Source organism: Alexandromys fortis, unplaced genomic scaffold, assembly GCF_014885135.2.
Source record: "Alexandromys fortis isolate MF-2015 unplaced genomic scaffold, M_Fortis_MF-2015_v1.1 scaffold_364, whole genome shotgun sequence".
Lineage (NCBI taxonomy): Eukaryota > Metazoa > Chordata > Mammalia > Rodentia > Cricetidae > Alexandromys > Alexandromys fortis.
The window spans coordinates 540,250-551,807 of record NW_026068245.1 but is presented as its reverse complement, the minus strand read 5'-3'; positions in this window follow the sequence as shown (position 1 = coordinate 551,807).

Here is an 11,558-nt window from a genome sequence, read left to right as displayed (position 1 = left end):
AGTTCCAGGACAGCTAGGACTGTTACACAGAGAAACCCTGTCTTGAAAAGCCAAAAAAAGAAAAAGAAAAGAAAGAAAATGCAAAAAACTAGAGACATCAACACATATCAAATAATCCAATTAAAAAATAGTGTTCAGATGTAAACAAAGAATTGTCAACAGAAGAATCTCAAATGGTCAAAAGACATTTAAGGAATTGTTCAGCATCCTTAGTCATCAGGGAAATGCAAATCAAAATGACTCTGAGATTCCATCTTACACCTGTCAGAATGGCTCAGGGAGCTCACAGACTCTAAACAGGCAGCTGGGGAGCCTGTATGGCACTGACCTAGGCCCTCCCTCTCCATGTGAGTGACAGTTGTGTAGTTTGTCTGTTTGTGGGACCCCTAGCGGGTCCCACAAACTGTGCCTAGCTCGTGAGCTGGATTTTCAGAACCCCTTTCTCGCGGCAGGACGCCTTGCTCAGCCTTGATGCTGGAGGCAGCAGCTCAGTCCTGACTCAACTTGATATGCCCGGCTTTGTTGTCTCTCCAGGGGAGGCCTGACTCTGGCTGGAGTGTGTAGGCAGCTGGAGAGGAGGTGCAGGGAATGGGAGGAGAGGGGAAGGAACTGTGGTTGGTATGTAAAATAAATAAAAATTTAAAATTAAAAAAAGTCTTCAGGGGGCTGGAGAGATGGCTCAGTGGTTAGGAGTACTGACTGCTCTTCCAGAGGATCCAGGTTCATATCCCAGCACCCACATGGCAGCTCATAGCGGCTGTAACTCCAGTTCCAGAGAATCTGACATCATTATACCAATGTACATGAAATAAAGTTAAATTAAGTTGTTTTTTTTTTTTAAAGTCTTCAGTTTCTTGTTTGTTTTGCTTATACCGGTAGGGATTTGAAACAATAACCACCATCTAATACATAAAGAAACACATCTTCTGAGGTCTGAGTGTTGTATTAATCTATAGGTAAAGAGATAGAAATATAGGCAGTAATCAGATACTGTGCCCATTTTGCATGCAAATGGGTGGAAATAGAAAACACTATCCTGAGTGAGATAACCCAGACCCAAAAAGATGAATATGGTATGTACTCACTCATTAGTGGACTTTAGCCATAAACCAAGGACATTAAGCCTATAGTTCACAAGCCTAGAAAAGCCAAATAACAAGGTGAACTCAAAGAAAAACATATATAGATCCTCCTGGAAATTGGAAGCAAACAAGATTGCCTGGCAAATCTTAGGGTTGGCAAGAGACTTGGAGCTAGAGGGGCTCCCAGGTGCCCAGGGCGATGTCCCCAGTTAGTTCCTGGGGCATCTGAGGACAGAGAANTCATTCCTTCCATTCTTCAACTGGATCTTGGGAGCTCAGTCCAGTGCTCTGATGAGAGGTCATTGCCTCTGTTTCCATCTGTTACTGAATGAAGGTTCTATGGTGATATTTTAGATAATCATCAGTCTAACTACAAGATAAGGCCAATTCAGATATTGCTTAGGGTCTTAGGTAGGGGTCATCATTGTGAATAGCACCATGGAGGCTTAAATACACTGCAGTCAATGGCCAACAGGTGAAAATCCCATCCTCTGATCCTCCAAGCAAAGCACAGCTTTTAGTCACTTCAATTAGAAGGCTCTAGACAGGGAAGAGCAGCTGAAGGCCAGGACTTAATTGGTCCCAACAATAACCCAGACTCAAAAAGAGGAATATGGCATGTACTCACTCATTAGTGGATTCTAGCCATAAACAAAGGACATTGAGCCTATAGTTCATGATCTTAGAGAAGCTAAAAATAAGGTGAACCCAAAAGAAAACATATATAGATCCTTCTGGAAATTGGAAGCAAACAAGATTGCCTGGCAAAAGTTGGGAGCATGAGGGTGGGGATAGGGGTGGGGGTTGGGGGAAGGGGAGAGGGGGAGAGGGGGAGAGGGAAGGGAGAAGGGAAAGAGCTTGGGGGAGTGGAAGGGCAAAGATGGAGGAAGGGTGGATATAGGATCAAGGAAGAAGATATCCACATTAAGGGAGCCATTTTAGGGTTGGCGAGAGATTTGGCTCTAGAGGGGATCCCAGGTGTCTACGGGGATTTCCCCAGCTAGGTCCTTGGGCAGCAGAGGAGAGGGTGCCTGAACTGTCCTTGCCCCAATATCACACTGATGATTATCTCGAATATCACCATAGAATCTTTGTCCGATGACGGATGGAGATAGAGACAGAAACCCTCATCAGAGCAACGGACTGAGCTCCCAGGTCCAGTTGAAAGGCAGAAGGAGGGAGAATATGAGCAAAGAAGTCAGGACCAGAGGGGTTGGTCCACCGACTGACACAGTGTGCCTATTCTAATGGGAGCTCACCAAATCCAGCTGGACCGGGACTGAATGAGCATGTGATCAAACTGGACTCTCTGATTGTGGCTGACAATGGGGGCTGACTGAGAAGCCATAGATAAAGGCACTGGGACTTGTTTTATGGAATGTTCTGGCTTTTTGGGACCCTAGTCTATATAGATGCACAGCTCCCTAGGCCTGGATGTAGGGGGGAGGGCCTTGGACTTCCTATAGGGCAGGGTTCCTTGCCCTCTCTCAAGCAGGGAGGGGGAGGGAGGAGAGTGAGTGGGGGATTGGGAGGAGGGGGGAAGTGTAAATTTTTGAATGGAAAAATAAAAAAATAAACAAAAAATAGCCAGTAAACACACACACACATACACACACACCCAAAGTAGTTGTAGATTCACCCCTGGGACCTATGAGCTTCCCAAGTTAGGAGTTTTGGACATATTTTTAGTGCCAGAAATTGGTTTTCCCCTGTGGAGTGGGCCTTAAACCATTCGGAATGTAACCACCAGCTACACAATATTGCCACTACTGTAGCCATGGGCATAGCTTCACATACTGGTCATTACTGCCTGCAGTTCTCAGAGGTCACAGCTGGCAAACCTGTTAAGGTTGATGTCCTTTTCAGAGACATTGCTCCATTATATTTCCCAGTGAAAAATCCAGCTTTAGCCTCCCAATTAGGTGAGAATACAGATCCATGCAAGTTAACACAGATGTTCTATCAGTTGAGACAATAGAGTGGAGAAGCTTGACCAGAACTAAGGACGTACTACAAAGCCATATAGAAATGTAGAACTGTATAACTAATAAATGTAACATTTCATTGTCAAATCAACTGTTGTGCAATGCTAGGTAATGCTGCCATCAGAAACTGCAGGTGATTGAATGAAATTCTCAGGACCAGATATAAGACATCTACCACTGTTGCTGATCATGGACATCACAGGTCCCTGTGACAACACAGGCCATTGCCGTTTCTCTTCATTTCCTACTCTATTGGTGAAGACCTCCCGTGTATAAGACAAAGAAAATTCAAGTTGCACATGGTTAGGAATCTTCTGCCTTGCTGTCAAGCTTCCACAGTAACAAAAGTATCCCTCATGCTGGAGAAACAGCTTTAGTCTTAGGTGGATACTGACCTGCTGGACTTAGACGAGCTAGTGTCTCTAGTGAGGGCAGTGTTACTCTTCCACCCGATATTTGTGCTATCATAATTTATATACAGTAGCATCTGCTAGATGCAATGACAGCCTCCGTGGCACCAAAATGTGTCAGTGCACAGTTTTACTCTTGGGTTACTTTGACCAATGTTGAGCCGACATTTGAATTCTCAATTTCCCTGTCTATGTCTTCTGCCTCTCTGTACCTCACAGTGACTGACCTACCTTTAATCCATTAATGACTCTGTGTCAGTCCCAATGCTGTCTGTCTGGATGCTGTGTTTCTGCCTGCAGTCCTGACAAAGAGTTTTCTCTGTACTTATTGAACAGCCTGGAAAACATCACATGGAGAAGGAAGAGGAATAACTTACAGAGATCTTTAACAGTTTCACCAGGCATGCAGCTTTACTGTGATTCCCCTGGCCTGGAGCATGTAGACAAAGACACATAGCAAAACAGACAGACTTACTATCCTATAATCTCACTGCTTCCAACATTTATGATAGATACTTGTGCCACATGGTCGCCTTTGACCTTTTCAACAAATTATAATCAAAACAGACATAATAAACACATGTATATTGTTTTCTTGGAATACTATATAACATAGGATCAAAGTCATATATTGGCTTATTGTAAAAGCTGGCTATATTGGAAATTCAAAGCCAGTAAACTTGTTTGCCGCATACTTTTCCTCTCTTCCATTACTATTTGTTATCTTAATGCTTAATAAGCAAAAACATCACTTAACTTTTGACACACCTGGGAATAAATACTGCTGCCCATTCTTATTTTAAATTGTTTTGATTGAGCTGTGTGTTTTCTTCTCTCTCCTTCCCTTCCACCCTCTCCCATGGTCCCCACGTTCACAGTTTACTCAGGAGATCTTGTCTTTTTCTACTTTCCATGTAGATTAGCTCCATGTGTGTCTCTCTCAGGGTCCTCTTTGTTGTCTAGGTTCTCTAGGATTGTGCACTGTAGGCAGGTTTTTCTTTGCTTTATGTCTAAAAGCCACTTATGAGTGAGTACATATGATATTTGTCATTCTGAGTCTAGATTACCTCACTCAGTATGATGTTTTCTAGATTTGCCTGCAAATTTCAAGATGTCTAATCTGCATGGGAAGGTTAAGTAGACAAGATCCCCTGAATAAACTGGGATCATGGGTGAAGGTGGAAGGGGAGTGGAGAAAGGATGAGGGAAGAGGGGAGGAGAACACGAGGGAAAGGGAAAGTTGAGAGGGAAACCAAGGGAAAAGGTACCATGACAGAGGGAGCCATTATGGGATTTGTGAGAAACCTGGCAGTAGGGAAGTTCCCTGGAATCCACAAGGATGACCTCAGCTAAGAATCTATGCCATAGTGGAGAGGGTGCCTGACCTGGCCTTGCCCTGTAATCAGATTGATGACTACCTTAGAACCTTCATCCAGCAACTGAGAGAAGCAGATGCAGAGATCCACGGCACTGGGCCCAGCTTCTGGAGTCCCGTAGTAGAAAGAGAGGAGTGATAATATGAGCAAAGGGGTCAAGACCATGATGGGGAAACCCATAAAAACAGCTGACCCACACTAATGGGAGTACACTGACTCTGGACTGACAGCTGGGGAACCTGCATAGGATCGACCTAGGACCTCTGAATGTGGGTGACAGTTGTGTGGCTTGGGAAATCTGTGGAGCCACTGGTGGTGAACTGGCTTTCTGGAGCCCATTCCCTATGGAGGGAAACCTTGCTCAGCCTGCATACACGGGAGGAGGACTTTTGTACGTAAGTGATGTGAAAGAATTTGCTGACTCTCCATGCGAAGATCATTCTCTTTGAGGAATGGATGGGGTGGGGTGGGGGGAAGTGGAGGGAGCTAGAGGAGGAGAGGGAGAAGAAACTTGGATTGCTGTGTATGTAAAATAGTAAAAGATTTTTTTAAAAAAATAAAATAACATATTTTTGGTTAATTGGAAAAAAAGAACATAATATCCCTATACAGTACATGACTGCAGAAAACTTACATATATATGTGTGTGTATATATATATTATATAAATATGTCTACTCTACAATAAAAGGAGCACAAAACTGAAAAATCTTGTCAGATACTGGTGGAAAGGGGTTAAATCAACAAATGCATGAAGCTGAGGGAGAGGAGGGTGGTCAAATAGGCCAAGTGGACACCCAAAGGACAGTGGCACCCTAGAGGAGTCAGTCAAGGGGACAGAGTGCTGCATTCCGCTGTGTTCCTAAGGAGTGGGGGGCCACCCCCACTGCTCTCTCCTGATAATACTGACAGCATCCTCATTTGCCCGCCATGCCTGTAGCAGATCAGGCAGTGCTGTGGAGCAAACAGACATCAGAAAAGAATCTTTCAGTTGCCACTACCAACAGTCCAACTTGGATGGTGACTCTCTCCTTCTGCTACCATGGAAACCAATTGTTCCTCAACTATGGGTCATGCTAGTTGGAGTTTTAGTGGCAGCTGCAGAAATTCCCACAATTCCATTGTTCTTAACATATGAAGAAAGCTCCATGTATATGCGTGCCCTCTTGACTATCCACTCATCTGTTGATGGACGTCTATACGTTGAGCTTAAGTTCACATTTCAAACAAAGCAGGATTATTCACAGTTTCAAGGTTATCCTTCTATCCACACAAGACTAAAACTCCTCCTCCAGCTTCCACCATCTTGCTTAGGCAAGGAGAAACAATTCTTGCCTCTCTTCTAGATGGCTGCCATCAGCACACACATGTGAAGATCCAACTTCCAACCTCACATCTGAATTTCAACTGAAATTCACACTGTAATAAAATCTAAGCTTAAAATTTAACAAAGTGATATGATTCACAACTGCAAAGGAATGGAACTGGTTTAGATGTCCATCAACTGTGGAAAGGACAATAAAAATAAGGTGCAACATGGTGGCAAAGCCTTTAATTCTAGCACTATGGAGGCTGAAAGAGGCAGATCTCTGTGAGTTCAAGGCCACTTTGGTCTACCTAGCAAGTTCCAGGACAAGGGATATAAGGTGAAACCCTGCAACAAAAAAGCTCCTTTATAGAAAATCATCAAAAAAGCAAATAAATGAATAATAAAAGAATAAATCAGCAGCATGAAACACAACAGATTTTACTCAGCTGTAAAGAAAAAGGAAACCTGGAAATGTGCAGAAAAATCACTATCACTCCAGACAAAATTAAGCAAAGTAACTCAAACTAAGAAAACAAAATTCACCTGTGCTGTGCACAGAGCCAAGCCTCTCCATGTGTGCGTTAGTGAGGCTCCGTGTGCACAGAGGCTGTGACACCACAGAGGCTGTGACACTAGAGGAGAGACCCCAGCAGGGAGGGCAGAGGCCGCCTGTGGCGCGACAGCAGAAAGATGGCCAAGGGGGAGAGGGCGCATTCGGGGCTTGCGGCAAAGACAGAAGGGAGCTGAGCAGAAACAAACACATTTTGTTTGAAATGGCAAAATGAAACTATGCTATTTTAAATTGTTAAACCCAAAAATATTAAATTTTTTAAAAAAAATTTTAAAAAAGAATTGTAATGATTTAATTATAGATAAGTTTCATTATTGCATCTCAGTGAGAACAGGGCCCTATTTCAGCCTCACTATACAAAATGTATGCATTGACCGTGGTTAATGAGCAAACGTAATCCCTTGTTATTGAACGTTTATTTTGACAACACTGAATGTACTAAGGTATTCATAGCCATCCTGGAGATCTGAGTTAAAGTTACAATTTTATATTTAATGTACTAAGGTGTTCATAGCCATCCTGGAGATCTGAGTTAAAGTTACAATTTTATATTTAATGTACTAAGGTGTTCATAGCCATCCTGGAGATCTGAGTTAAAGTTACAATTTTATATTTAATGTACTAAGGTGTTCATAGCCATCCTGGAGATCTGAGTTAAAGTTACAATTTTATATTTAATGTACTAAGGTGTTCATAGCCATCCTGGAGATCTGAGTTAAAGTTACAATTTTATATTTAATGTACTAAGGTGTTCATAGCCATCCTGGAGATCTGAGTTAAAGTTACAATTTTATATTTAATGTACTAAGGTGTTCATAGCCATCCTGGAGATCTGAGTTAAAGTTACAATTTTATATTTAATGTACTAAGGTGTTCATAGCCATCCTGGAGATCTGAGTTAAAGTTACAATTTTATATTTAATGTACTAAGGTGTTCATAGCCATCCTGGAGATCTGAGTTAAAGTTACAATTTTATATTTAATGTACTAAGGTGTTCATAGCCATCCTGGAGATCTGAGTTAAAGTTACAATTTTATATTTAATGTACTAAGGTGTTCATAGCCATCCTGGAGATCTGAGTTAAAGTTACAATTTTATATTTAATGTACTAAGGTGTTCATAGCCATCCTGGAGATCTGAGTTAGTTACAATTTTATATTTAACAACGAAAATCACTCACAGCAAAGCTATGCATCAAGAAAAACTGGGGCATACTAACCAAAGCTGCAGTAAAGCATTTGACCAGTAATGCCCAGAGTTCTGAGCTCTGTCCCCAGCACCATATAAACCAAGGGTGGAGGTGCACTGGGCAATCTCAGCACTGGAGAAGTCGAGATAGGAGAATCAGGAGCTCAAGGTTATACTCTGCTATAAGACTTTGCATCAACAAGGTCAAAGGACATTCTGCCTCAACCTGACCACTACCTAAGACACAAGGGCTCTGGGCCAACCATGGGTATTGTGGGTTTTGAGCATTCTGTCCAGCCTTACAAGGGTACAGTTGTCCAGATTGCCATGAGCAGACTACTTAAATTCAACCCCCAGTGTGATAGCAAATGCCTGAAATCCTTTCACTTGGGAAGCTGAAGTAGGAGAATCATAAGTTCCAGGCCAGTGCAGGTTATAGCAAAAGACTCAAACAAAATGGACTAGAACACTAGGTGACCTTCCAGAAGAGACCCACGTCTGATTTGATTCCTAGCATCCATGTGGTAGTTCATAACCATTTGTAACTCCAGCCCCAGGAGATCTGATGCCATCTTCTGGCCTCCATGAGAACCAAGCATTCATATGGTGCACAGACATACACGTACACAAAACACGAATATATATAAATGTTTCTAAAAGATGTCTGGAAGATAACTCAGTTGAAATATTTATTAGCCTGAAGTCCTGAGTTCCATCCCCAGACCGCACGTAAAAAAAAAAAAAAAAGCCAGGCATGATAGCACACTTGTCATCCCAGACACTTGAGTTCAGGCCTCAGTACATCTGAGGAATGACACCACACCCAAAGTTGTCCTCTGGCCTCCATTCATGCACACACACACACACATTAGTTAACACCCGTGACAGGCCTAGAATCCCAGAACTGAGACGTTAAGGAGGCCTATTGAGAGAGTTCAAGGCCAGCACAGACTAAACAGTGAATTCTGGGTCCACACAGGCTATGGAATGATACTCTGAATCAAAAAAGAGAGATCTAGATATAGATAGATAGATCTCAGCTCAGATTTGAGGTCTATGTAGTTTAACTTCTACCACCTGTAGAAATGAACACAGCCAATGGAAATAGCCCTACGGCCTAGTAACTGGGAAATGAATAAACAAGAGGTCGTTAGCCCACACAATGGGCTATTGCTGAGCTATAAAACAGAACAAAGCAGTGGCACACACTGTAGCTCAATGACCATGGAAAACACTGTGTGTTCAAGAAAAGGCCAACCACAAATATCAACTATACAGCCACCTGTAGCCCCTCACTCTGATATTCCCAGAACTTGGAAAGCTGAAGAAAAGGGGACTTCTCCAGCTTTCCAAGCACAGATTACAGTGAGTCCAAACCACTTGGACATACAGTGTATAACTGTATCTAAAGAGAAAATGAAAAAGCAAAACATCACTTCAGGTGTGGTTCTGCGTGTCTTTAATCCCAGCACTCGGGAGACAGAAGAGGAATCAGGAGTTTAAGTAACCCTCAGCTACACAGTGATTCAAAGCCGGCCTGTGATATGAAATCCTTTCAAAAACCATTAGAACCAGAAATATGCTTCATCAGGGAAGATGCTTGCCTCCAAGCCTGGCAACCTGACTTTGACTCTTAGGATCCAAACAGTGGAAAAGGAAAACCAACTCTTGCAAGCTGTCCTTTGATGTCCAAACAGCCATCATGGCATGAAGCAAACACACACACACACACACACACACACACACACACACACACACACACACACACACACGTACAATAAACAAACGTAAGAAATGAATAGGCAGAGAAACACCTGGGGCAGGTGGGCAGCTGGCTCATCTATTTGTGTGAAAACTCCAGATCACAGAGATCCACGGAGACAGGACGTGATTAGCTGCTGCTGGGAGGAGGACGGGAGGAGTGGGGGAAACTGTCGATGGGTACAGGATTTCTTAACTTACACTTTGGTGGTGGTGGTGGCTGTTGTTTTGTTGAGAGGCATGATGTATAAACCCTAGGCTAAACTCATAGCTGTGATTCTCCAGCCTCATCTTCCCCTTTGCTGGGATCTACATGAATGTACCACCAAGTCCCATGGGATTGGGGTTTCCTTGGGGTGATGAAAGTCTCTCAGAACGAGACCACACAACACTGTGACTATGCCAAAGGCCACTGGACTATGAGCTTTGAGATGGTTAATGGTTAATTTTTAGTTACGTGAATTTTCCTTTGTCAAAGAGAAGGAAAAAGTGGTCAGGATTGGACAAGGATACTCAACAGCCCTCCCTGCCCTCCCCTATCCTCACCATTTTCCCACACAAGGCCCTAGCACACCACTTACTGGCTGCCTTGACACCACTTAGGGTGTACTAATCCTTCACTGACCACATGCCCAAACCCATGCCCACAGACATCAGCATCTACATGGTCTATACAACATCCCTGAAGGTTCCCACCCCATGTCCAAGTCCATGACTGGGGTGGGAATGGCACTCCAGTTGCCTGGAAACCCTTCCCATGTATCAAAGTAGGGCCACCCTTTCCCCTAAGTACAACAGTCAGAGTAAAGGGGGAAATGTGGCTAGAGACGTGGCTCAGTGAGGAGAGTCTATATAAAACAAAATGTAGTCTGAGGTAATCCTCTGCCTCAATTCACTCTTGTAATCTCACCATTTATAATACCTGGCATTACAAGAATGAGCAATGCATACACCTGGCATACACAAAGCCTTGGGTTCCGTCCGCAATAAAAATCAGGGAATGGTAGTACATGTCTATAATCCTAGCAAGGGGGGGAAGGGAGGCAAGCAGAAACAATAGTTCAAAGTTCAAGACCAGCATGGCTTACGAGAGACCCTGTGACAAAGTGAGACGCCCTAACTGGACAGCCTCTGCTTTACATCTTCTCACACAAGGTCTTAACAGTTCAGTTCAGCAGGCACATGAAGGGCCCCAACTCTCACATACAGACAAAAGATGTCCCCACATGGGGACACAACACAAAGCCAGCCTAGCCCAGAGGATGGCAGCTGAAGTCACCTGGGACACCCACATATTGAGAAACCACAGTGAGTCAGAACATCATGCTGGGCCAGATGTGGTGGATCACAGCAGTAACCCTAACACTGGGGAAACTGAGCCAGATCGGTCGGAGTTTGAGGCTAGCCTCTACTACACAGTGACACTCTATTCAAATACTATTCTACACAAATACCATAGCAGGTTGTTTGGAACCACCAAGTATCAGGTGGTTTGCTTCAATGAGAACCCAAATACTCTAGATAACTCTAGATCCCACATGTCTGCACAGGTAACGGGGGACTGTATAGCCCTGCATGGTCCCTGACATCATGCTGGCCAACTGTGACCTGTGGCTGACAGGCACAGTGCACAGCAAAAGGTAAAAAAAATTCTCTCTCCCTAAACTAGCCTAAAAGTAAAAAATCATCTTCTCATTTCAGACAGATGATAACAGGATCTCACTATGTGGTTCAAGCTGGCCTGAAGTTCAAATTATTCCTGCCTGAAACCTGAAGTTACAGAAGTGCTTTTCTCCCAGCTAAAAAGGGCCGACTGTGACGGGCTCTCTCTCTCTCTCCTCTCAACCCCCCCCCCGTCCCCCCCCTCTCTCTCACT